Source organism: Columba livia, chromosome 4 (genome assembly GCF_036013475.1).
Source record: "Columba livia isolate bColLiv1 breed racing homer chromosome 4, bColLiv1.pat.W.v2, whole genome shotgun sequence".
Lineage (NCBI taxonomy): Eukaryota > Metazoa > Chordata > Aves > Columbiformes > Columbidae > Columba > Columba livia.
Window position 1 is genome coordinate 23150292 of NC_088605.1, and position 12470 is coordinate 23162761.

Here is a 12470-nt window from a genome sequence, read left to right on the forward strand (position 1 = left end):
TGATGAAGGTTTTATTGATTCAGTACCTGAGTTTAAATAGTGTGACTCTCTCAATAACATAACAGTTCTAGCTCATTCATGCAATAAATGCATAAAAGTGCTGTTCCTTCGTAGGCAAAGTAAGAATTTATTCCAGGAAATACCATGCACACATTCAATTAAAAGATAACCTTTGCATCAAAGAACTTTAAAACCCCCAGAAAGTCTAAATATGAACAACATGGTGTGTTAATGACTGTTATAGAATGACATTTTTTTAAACAAAATCCTGAATATTTTTAGAAAATTAGGTAGAAAATTCTTAAGCTCTCCTCCCCCCAAACCATCCTTGTTTCAGAAACTGGTTTTCTAGTTATGCATGAAGAGCACACAGTGGCTGTATTTTCAGTGATGTTCCAGGAATGTGCTGTCAACACACATACAAAAAGCTTTTTAAGAGTTCACACCCAAAATTCTTCTTGCAGTTGCAATGGAGTCCTTTGAAGGATGCTTCCTGTTCTTAAAGTACAAAGATGAAGGACCTCTTTGCAGGTTAAAGTTGGGCAGATGAGTGGAGACAGGACAGCTGTGGGGATGAGCTCCCCTATCCTGTGACTCTGGCCCACTCCACCCCATCCATTTGCTCAGGAGACACCAGGGAGGCCCAGACCAGCTGCATAAGGGGCTTGCCCTGGTCACCATGAGTTATCAACTCATGAGATCTTTTCTGCATTGTTTCTCAGCATTTGAGGATATCAGCACCACTCTGATGTTCATAGGTGTTCAGGTTCAGACTGCTTCAGACTTTTAACAGCAGCAGCAGAATCTAATAGGTGTGTTTAGGGTCTGGGAAGCTTAAGTTCTGACAGTGCTTTCTGTGGTCTGACTTGAAATATTCCTTCCTGGAAAGCCCTGGCCTAGAAATCTCCAGTACACTATAGGAAGACTTTAAAATATTTTATGAAGGTGAAAATGCCACAATCTGGATGAAACAGGCTGTGAAGCCAGTGGTAGTGAGACTGCACAGCACTATAGGCTTTGTTTGCTGTCACTACACTGAGCAATGCTAAACATTCTCTATAGCCTTTGTAGTTTCTCTCTGCCTCGTAGAGATTTAGACTAGCTATCAGGAAAAAATTTTTCATGGAAAGGGTTGTCAAAGTACCGGAACAGGCTCCCCAGGGAATTGGTTGAGTCACCACTGGAGGTATTTAAAAGACGTATAGATGAGGTTCTTAGGAACATGGTTTAGTGCAGTTAGATTATGGTTGGACTCAATGATCCTGAGGGTCTCTTCCAACCAAAATGATTCTATGATTCTGTGATAGATTTGTTCCCAGTAACAATGGAAATACTTAGCACTCAGAAGTTGCCAAACAACAAAATTTAATAAATTTGGAATTACTATTAATGGAATGAGAGTGGAGAACTGTGAATCAACTGAATCGTTACATTTCACTACTAGGAAATATAGGCATCAAAAAGGCATCAAGGTATTGCCTGTTCCTTACTAAACTTGGCCAATTCACATCCCTAAGTCTGGCATTAGCATATAGAACGTGGGTGCAAACCGAGAATGTCTGCAATACAGATTTCTTTTACCATTCAAAATTTTTGAAACGTTTTTAAACTTTTTTTTTAACATTCTTACCCACCTGCATACTGATGTTACTAATTGCTGTGGGGAATAATTGTGTGATACTTCACTCTGATGACTACTAGATCAGTTATTTCCTAGAATAAACAGAGAACACTAATTACTTTTTAAAAGCTCTAAAAAAACCCACCTGTTTTATAAAATTTTTCTGAAAACAAGGAATTTGGCTCTGCAAACAGACTGTGTGTTGGAGCACACAACCCACAGGCAGGAGAGCTGTTTCTTCTGTCACAAGATACACACCTATGATAGAATCTCCCAGGAATGCTTTTCCATCCATTTTAAGATAGACTTCTAAGAAATAAGAGATTAATTTCTATCAGGAAGTCTTGCATATCTCTACTGTCTGTATAACCGAAGGTGCTTACAAGACTGGCTTGGAATGTAAGCTTGATTCTCACATTTAAGTTCACCTCACCTACAGGACTAAACAACATAACTAAGAAGAAATTAAAGTTAAATTTTTTGTGCAATTTACAGGCAAAATCCTATGATGGGAAAATTATTTAACGTGAGCTTGTCAGAGATTTTATTTGTTCATGAGCTTTCAAAGAGGGTTAAACAGCTAATTCCTAAAAAATAATGACAAACTAACCTACACCTCAGAGTTGCAGAAATAAATGCATTTGTTACAAGTTTAATGAATAAAACCAAACCTGCAAATATGCATGTGAAATGACTGAAGAACATAGATAAAACGCAAGTCCCAGGAAAACACTAGTGAAAACTGGAATACTTTCTGATATAAACAAGGTTAATTAGCCTGACATTGAATACAGTGGGCAAACAAAGATACTCAAAGGAATGAGAGGAGCATGTACTTCTTAGTGATACATTGGCTTTTGAAAATTCTTTAACTGTACAGACCATGAAACTGGAGACAGGTAGACCAAACTACAGCAAAATGAACTTACAGTACAAGCAAAATTTTAATATGTGACGAGTATCTTGTGACTGTGAGATCCACTTATTAAAGAACTCAAGTGGGAGCACTGAAATAAAGCTACTATACTGCCTTCATAAATTAATTAGAACTGACTTTCAGTTCCACTAAAAAAAAAAAAAATAAATAACAGCTGCAAAAGTTTCTATAACTTTTGCTGTATTTCAAAAATTCTTTGACAATTAGAAGATAGATGATTCACCTCCTTTCAACTGCTTCTCAGATTTTAGTCCCAAGTACTGTTGAAAGGTAATAGAAGAAATAATTGTCTCAACTATATTTGGAATAATGCATTTTATAGCATCCTATCCAATTAAGGTAAACGAAATTTATCTTAGTTATTTGATATTACTTTCAATGAAGAAATTGACGCTGCTTAACGGCAAGACTTAGATGTGTCTTAAAACATTTTAATTTTTGCTCTGTTCAAACAGTTATGTCCAGTGTTACTAAAGGAAACTTAGACAACTGAGACACAAAGCAAAATTGTATCTCCTTCATTTAATTCTAGACATCAGTAAGTATATGTCCAGGCACTCCCAGAAAATAAAGTCTCAAGAATATTAGTTTATACAGAAATATAAAATCAAGGCATTAATTGTCCATGCTGTAGTATAGGCAATATATGAACTTTCAGTGCCCCAGAAAGTCCCATATACTCCTCACATCCAGCTACCATTTGGAAAACTTTCCTGTCTAAAATGAAAACTTCTGAGATGTAATTTTCAGAAGGAATCTAATGTCAACAAGGGAGTGATCTGGGAGAATAGACTGACCTTGAGTTAAACACAGACATTTGCTTTCCTTACCGGCTCTTCAAAGAAACAAATTAAAACTACACATGAAAAAATTTGCCCCTTGAATATTGTGTTTCAATATATATAATGACATCAAGCCACAGGCTGTTTGCCCAATTAACTAATTAACAAACAAAACAAAATGGGATCAAAACTGAAAGGCAGAATTATGTGATTATTTTTACACACTTTAAAATTATCAATTTTTTTTCTGTACTGGTGGTAGTAATTCACATTTTAGAAGCACAAACATTATACAACTGTCCCACAGAAAATAAGTTAGAAGTAATATGCACATAAAAAGATCAAAACAGAGCCTTCAGATGTTTCACAGAATATTTTTGCTTGAAACTGAGGTGCTTCTAAAGTTCAGAGTTTCGTGAAAGGCAATCTTTGGCTAAAATCAATGCATCAGCAAGATAAAAGGTGCAACAATATGACTGCAGTGATCAAAGCTTTTCAAAAGAATGATCCACTCTTTTTAAACCACGTCCCAGGCAACGAGTCCTTTAAATGCAATATGGCTTGTACCAGAGGTAGAGCTGATGAAACTCTGTAAATCCACAAGAAATATAACAGCTATGTTTTACTACATTGGGTGCTTTAGAAGTGACAATGAGTTGACAAAAAAAAAAGGTTATTTTACATGCACTGTAAAAAAAAAGGCAATAAATGAGTACAGCTAGTGGTAAAAAATAGCTTTAAGAAAATGGGTCTGTTGCAACACCCCGCGCATAAGTTCCACAGCCTTCTGTTGTAGTACAAAAAACCTGCAAGTAAGTAGGTTGATATGCCTACTGGTGAGAAAGACACATTTTTGCCCCTTCCTCAAGTAGCAAAACAACAAAGCTGAGACACAACTGCAGGAAAAGTAGGATGGTGAAAAGTCTCATTTAAACTCATACGGCATAAACAGTAGAAAAGAGGACAGAGAATGACTGGATAAGTACCACATTTTTGTGTGACCCTTTTTGGTATCTTTGTGTTTGCCTCACAGGTCAGTAGAAACTCAGTCTTCATCGTCTACTAGGTTCTTCTGTGAGCTCTATGGGATTATGTGATGACATCAATCCCTTCCTTTGTGGACAGGTATCTAAAAAAGCCCATCAGAATTAATTGATCCCTTTGTTTTTAGGCTCAGTAATGAGGAGAAAAATTAAATTACAGAAGTTAAAAACAACAACAAACTTTGATTCCTAGAATTGGTCTCCAAGCAAAAGGATCAATCCATATTTGCATGGAAATGTTGGAAAACTTCATAACTTCCAATTAAGACTTCTGATGTTTTAGAGAGTTGAATTATTTTTACATTAAGAGATTTATTTTTTAGAGTCTACAGTGTAAGAGGCCCATCCTCACATGCCACATTTTGTCAGTCTGGGCAAAAGAGGTAGGAACATTCCACCTTTCTCCCACTTGCTGACTGAATGAATGGGCAGGATGGCTATGTTCTTCAGGGACTAGTAAGTCAAAGAATTTTTATAGCTGATAAAGGTTGAGGGAGGGGAATGGGATATCATCTTTACACCACAAATCAAAGGTTTGGTTACTATTAACTTGGCAAAAGCATGGGACACACCAAAATCTAGCAAGATTAGCTAAAAGTCACGTATCAACAGACCCAAATAGCTGTCTTTGAAGGAGACACTTCACAAACAACATTACAGAACAGAGCATCTCCCTAGTAAACAAGACAAAAAGCAGCTGGACTATGCTAGGAAATATTGTGGAACAGTTTGGTCTAATGAGCAACTGGATTCTGTTGAAAGCTCGCAACCAGTCCAGCAGTGTCAGTAATTGCAGGTGGCAGAAGTCAGAAACCAGTCCTCGGCATCAGGGAGTATTCTGAACTGCAAGGAAAGGCTAATTCTTAGGGAAGTCCACAGATATTACTTGATCCCACTAATATATTAATTGCTTGTAATGTTATTTTTGTATATATTTAAATACTGGGAACACTCTACTATGTCTAGAGAAATTGTACAATTTTCCCTTAGCATGTCACTTTATTATTAATCTCTACTAAAGGCTCAGGGTTTAGATGAAAGTTCTGATTAATTTCAAGAGCACGGACATCACATCAAACATTCCTGGATTTGCTTATTGCTTCTCCAGGGGGTATTAGTACAGGCCAAGAATGTGATGAACGTGTGAGTGGTTCCTCAGACCTGCTTAAAAGCTCACAGTCAACCCTTGTCAAAGATTTTTAAATGGAGAAAAAAAAAATTCATTTCACTTAAGATTATTTGCATTGCCCTTTAAAGGTGAATGAATGGCAGCTTTCTGAGAACAATGTCATTGTGCTCTTATTGTTTTCCTTTTCTTTTCCCCTATCAGCCTGATAAAACATAACCTTGAGACCAATCAAGGGGCATTTACAGTTCTATCCACTGGTTAGTTGTAGGAAATAGCAAAATCTTACATTGAAATGAATTCACAGAAGTCAGAGATTACACATACCCACCCCTCAACACCACCCAACAGTGATTACAGAATTCAATCATTTTATCAAGGAGGTTAGAAAAGGACTCAATTAGAAACATATAAAAGATCTTCTGTTCATAGAGCGTTATGTACGTAATGCAATGTCTTCCATTAAATAATGGGCTTCACCAACATAACTGTGCTTCCTTCAGTTCATTAAGATGTAGTAATTGTTTATCATTATTAGTGCTCATTTTTTATGTCCTTCATTTGTATCTTGCATACTTCTAAAAACACTGTGAAGAAGAAAAAAGGTTGAAAATGTACCATTTTAATGATGCAATCAGTGAGTGAATCAATTGGTTTTATATCTCTGAACCCTCCTGTGAAGATAAAGGCTTACACAAGATGTTACTTACAGAACAAGTGGTTAGATTGTTTTAGACAACTGATCAGAAAGCAGAGCACTACTCAGGATCAGTTCACTCCTCTCTCTGAGGGCATTTGATCCAGCATTTCCCATCGCCTCAAAGAACACTCTTCCAATGTCCTTTGACTTCTCTTGCTGAAGCTTCAGCACACAGCAAAAAAATATCCAATAAACCAAATGAAGTGTGAATATCTGTATATATGAGAGGTTACAACTTGCTCTCACTAGAAAATTTGGCAGTCTGTATGTCAAGAGGAAGCAAAAGGACACTCCCTCACTTTTGCAATAAAGCAGTTATCAGGACATTTCAGATCAAGAAAGTGGGCCTGTGGGATGAGGTAACAGGCAGAATAACAAGTTTACCTGTCATTACAGGCTCACTTATTACCTCTGGAGCATGCTGTTGGAAAGAATACCAACTGTGCCATAGTGCTGCCTGTTATAAGTAGGAATTCACTGTTTTATTAGGGAAGAAAGACATGGAAGAAAGCAAGTTTCTTTTCCCACACCTGTTAATTTCTGCCTGCCTGGATTCCAGTTGGTGCACTGTGGTTCACTCCAGCTTTCATCCTTAAAATTTCAGTGTATATTAGCAGAAAAAACAGGCTAAGGAACAAGAAAAGCAAGTTAACTACCAACAAAATATCCCAGAAAAACAAAATGTTTCATTTAAATTATGAATAAGGAGGAACAAAAAGCTCACAGAAGCTCACAAAATCCAAGCATGTTTGAAACTTCAGAAATTTATACAAAATTGATACTGCCCTAAGATTTTTTCTTTTTGAATCAGCAATTATAAGCTGAACGATTTTGAATAGACTGTTTTGACCCAAAGAGGCGTAAATCTGATTTTTTTTTTTTTTTTTTTTTTTAGACCTGAAAAGACATCTTTTTAAAGCATATTCTCTGAGGACAGAGTTTTCTTTGCAAGCATTCTTCTTTCTCCTTGGGATGAGCTACTTTACTTTTTCTTTCTTCTTTCGTATCACCTTTGAGGTGGCCTAATTTTTGCAGCCTACAGGGATTTTCACTAATTCCCTTTGAGATTATTAGAAAGCCTGCATTCCTGCCCATTTTATGTTGCATGTGGATTTATTCTTCAGAAGCACTTATCATATATTTCTCACACCCCGAATATAGAGAGTCCCAATCCTATTTTGAGCAGATAAGAGCTTATTCTGGTTTACTGTATTTTTACCTGGAGGTTTTGTTCCTGTAGTTTCATCATATCTGAAAGAAAGGTGCCTCTTCACTGTCTATTGCTATCAGCCCTTACTTAATAAATGTACTTCTACGCTGAGTAATATAAGGGGTTTCTACGATTTAAATTATAATGCATGTTTTTCAGACCTGAAAAAAATAAAGTTCTTTACAGTATCTAATCTACAGAGGATATCTTTCCAACAGGATTTGACTTTGATGTGCTATTCATTTCTGACCCCCAGCCAAAAATGCAGACTTGAACCCACTCAATTTTTTTGTTTGGGATTTTTTGTTTGGTTGGTTTTTATTAATACAAATTATTAGCATTAGTTATGCTGAAATATGCATCTGTGTGACTGTGAAGTTTTGTGTGTTCAAATAATGAATCTCAAGATTTCTTTCTATGTAGTTTTATTGTGTCTTTTTATCTGTGCCTCTGTCATACGCATTCAGTGTTCCTAACACAAGCTCAGTGTTAGGCACGTGGGTCTTGGAGAACTGAGTACCGTGGTCTGGATGTTGTTTTCCTTCCACTTAATTATTTCCTACTTTGATTCTTAAAATTTATGGGTTTTATCCATCAGAACTTAAATCTTACTAAAACACTTGTTCTTCCCTCACAGATAGGTGAAAAGGGAAAGTTCACTGACACCTGTTTTCAATTAAGAGATTCCTTAAAAAAATCTTCAGTTTTAGAGCCGAAAACAGTAAAAAAGGCACTGTGCAATAAAATCTAGTCCAACACATGTATTTCATAGGAGCATCAACAGGAAAAATAGCAACCTGTAGATGTTACTATGTAATATACAATTAGCTCAATCAATGTATAATGCTTTTATACACATAGCTTATTTGGAACCATGATTCAGCATTTCTGATGTTACAAATCTGTATCAAACTGATAGTCCTTTTTATTTATCACAAACACTTTTTAAAGGCAGCATGATAGTGAAACAGAGTTAAGCGTATACAGAGTGATAGAGTGCTCTCACATTACTTCAAGCTGGTATGCTTTATCACTTTGCCTCAGAGAGCTTGCAAAATATAGCAAATCAAATCTGCTTTTAAATGCCTGTCTACCTCTGATTTGTTCCACAATTCAGGGAAAAATTCTTTTTGACATGTTTTATTGAGGGCATGGTGCCAAAGACAAAAACAATGATATGTATGGCAGGCAACATTTTGTGGTAGATAGTCATGATCTTCTAGATGAAATTAAAAATGAACAGTTATTATGTTATTGATCTGACCCTACCAAATTTGGAATCTGCACTGCACAATAGACTTGTTTTCTTAAACGATGGTATTCTTGAGAAGCCTATCCATCTAGTGTGCATCCATTATATTAAGAAAGTGAACCAGAGATGTTCAACTTAGCTTGACAAAAAGCAAGAATGACCCTTCCAGGGTAAAACTTCTCTTTTTTATTTTTTGTTTTCCATGCAGGAAAATAGAATATCTACACAAGAATAAAGACTTATTTACAGTTTGTGAAAAAAAAAGCATCATCAGATCCATGCTTATACTGGTAATTGCTACATTAAAATTGAATTCATATTTTTATTCCTCTTCCAATATGAACGTAAAAACTTTAAAAATCCATTTAATAGCAACCTTCAAATAATGAAAAGGAGGTTATCAAGAAGACAGAGCCAGACTCCTCACAGTAGTGTGTGCTGGGAGACTGAGAGACAACAGACATCGAAGCAAGAGAAATTGTGACTGGACCAAAGGAAAAATTTTGTGGACTGAGACTGGATACAAGGAGAAACTGGACAGTGGAAAAGGGTGCCCAGAAAGGCTGCGGAGTTTCCAATACCAGAGGTTTATAACACCCAACTGGATCAAGCCCTAAGTAACCTACGAGAACCTCATAGCTGCTCTTCCTGCTCTGAGCAGGAGGTTGGACTACAGCCCTCCTGAGATATCTTACAATCTGCATTATCCTATTATGATTCTGTGAAGATTTTGGAAGAACTCGCTGTCTTAGGTGAAGTGTAAGTCAGAGTCTCAAATATATCACACACTGTTTACACATTCTGAACCATACTTCAGTAAAGCCTTTGACACAGTCTCCCACAGCATCCTCACAGCTAAGTTGAGGAGGTGTGGTCTAGACAATAGAGTAGTGAGGTGGGTTGCAAACTGGCTTAAGGAGAGAAGGCAGAGAGTGGTAGTCAATGGTGTGGAGTCTAGTTGGAGGCCAGTATCTAGTGGAGTGCCTCAGGGGTCAGTATTGGGGCCAATATTATTCAATATATTCATTAACGATTTGGACGAGGGAATAGCCTGTACTATCAGCAAGTTTGCTGATGACACTAAGCTGGGAGGGGTGGCTGACACGCCAGAAGGCTGTGCTGCCATCCAGCGGGACCTGGACAGGCTGGAGAATAACCTAATGGTTATTGGTGGGGAATAACCTAATGAAATTTAACAAGGGAAAATGTAGAGTTCTGCATCTGGGCAGGAACAACCCCAGGTTCCAGTATAGGTTGGGAAATTACATATTAGAGAGCAGTGTAGGGGAAAGGGACCTGGGGGTCCTGGTGGACAACAGGATGACCATGAGCCAGCACTGTGCCCTTGTGGCCAGGAAGGCCAATGGCATCCTGGGGTGTATTAGAAGAGGGGTGGTTAGTAGATCGAGAGAGGTCCTCCTTCCCCTCTACTCTGCCCTGGTGAGACCACATCTGGAATATTGTGTCCAGTTCTGGGCCCCTCAGTTTCAGAAGGACAGGGAACTGCTGGAGAGGGTCCAGCGTAGGGCAACGAAGATGATTAAGGGAGTGGAGCACCTCCCTTATGAAGAAAGGCTGAGGGAGTTGGGTCTCTTTAGTTTGGAGAAGAGGAGACTAAGGGGGGACCTCATTAATGTTTATAAATATATAAAGGGTGAGTGCCATGTGGATGGAGCCAGGCTCTTCTCGGTGGCAAACAACGATAGGACAAGGGGTAATGGGATCAAGCTGGAACACAAGAGGTTCTGCTTAAATTTGAGAAAAAACTTCTTCTCAGTGAGGGTGACAGAGCACTGGAACAGACTGCCCAGGGAGGTTGTGGAGTCTCCTTCCCTGGAGACATTCAAAACCCGCCTGGACATGTTCCTGTGCGACCTCACCTAGGCGTTCCTGCTCCAACAGGGGGATTGGACTAGATGATCTTTTGAGGTCCCTTCCAATCCCAAACATACTGTGATATTGTGATACCTGTTTCCATCAAAAATTCCCATTACTTTCAATTAAACCAAGATATTTAAATGCACCAGAAATTGCATTCCAGTTGAGGTACCTCTGTGGCTTCTGAAATGCAAAATATATTTTCAAGGATATAATTCAGCTTCATATTGGCAACATCCTTCACCAAACTATACCAATTAGTGTTAAATATCTAATTGAGTGCCAGTACCAGAGGCTTTCCTCACTGCTACCCCCTCTCCCTAACAGAGGGTTCTGTTCTACTGTGGTGCAAGACCATAGCAGAAATGCTGCAAGATTTGCCAGGCTTGCTCTATCTGAACATGTCTTGACCTGGGCTGGACCTTCATGAATATACCTACTTCTGTTTCTGCTTAACTTTTTATGGTACAACCATATTTTTTACACAGATATTAATAAGTAGATGGTCTGTGTAGAATATTTATGATTACAACATAATAATGTAGTGAACAGAAACGCAGGCCTGGCAGAGGCCTTGGGAAGTAGGAACACTGGCCATTGTGTGCAGGACTACAGGCATGGGATGACAAGAAATGGAGACCCAACTAACACCGGAGAACCCAAGGAGGTTCACTCATCACTGGTCAGTTAAAGAATTGGAGCTGGGGGAAAAAAAAAAGTTTTAGAGGTGATAAAGAGAACAAAGAATAAGTTAGAAACATAAAAAATTACCACAAGTGGATCCCAGAGTAACAAAGGAGCCATCAACATCACATTCCTCCCAGGAAAGGACTTGTTGCTAATGACTTGCTGTACTCCCCCCCTCCACCAACAAACATACATCAGGCTGAAGTAATTAAATTTAGGACCTAGAAATGCAGCAGCCGGATGAGCATAACAGCAAGACAAGGGTAGTTACCAGAAAGTCTATATGTAACAGTATTAACTAGATAGCTATTACTGAGACTTTTCCATTCTATTTTTCTTTCCTTTATTGTAACAATTAGATGTGGACTAATAATGAGCCCTTGATCAGGCTGTTAAAATTATTATACTACATTCTTGGTTTTATAGATGTAAGTTCCCTTTTTTCTTCATAACATTATTTCGAGCATAACAAGTTGTATGAGTATCTCTAGTTCTTAGTGAAACCAGAAGCAGCTTAGTTACTCTGGATGCAAGGCAAATTCAGCACAATGATTAGTACAGCTTTCATCTTATTCCAATAACTATGAATTAGAGATAAAAAAGCATATCCCAATTGAAGGAATAAATGTTTTGTTCCTCTGTAGATAAATGTGATTTTATTCAGTTGACCTGCAATGTTTTTGCAGTGAAATTGTGATTAATATGCTATGCATATGATTTTACCTTGCTGTGAATATAATTTTAACTTGCTGTGAAAAGGAACCAGTTAAAGTCTTTCATCTGTGCCTTCATCACTGTGCTGGTGAAACTTTAGTAAGTTACTAGAAATAACATGGAACCCATAACTGTATTTTGTGAATATGAACAGAGATTAGTCTACTTCTCACTGTGTCTCAAATGAAAATGAACATGCTAAATAAATACACTTTTTACTTTGAATTATGAATGCAATTTGAATAATATAACAGATACATAGTCCTTTTTCAACAGTGAAATGAAAACCAATAAGAATAGTGTATAGCTTCTAACTATAAGAATGTTTTTTATTTGGGACATATCCATAACCAAAATCATAAACTGAGAAAGTGTTAAGCTGGCTTCCTGAATGTATGATTTTTCATTTGCTACATTGAAGTACTACTTAACATTTGGTTTCTGTGACAGGTAAGAGGGAATGAAACTTCTTCCAATAACATTTAAGATAGAATTTAATGCACAGACTTTTCTGGAAAAA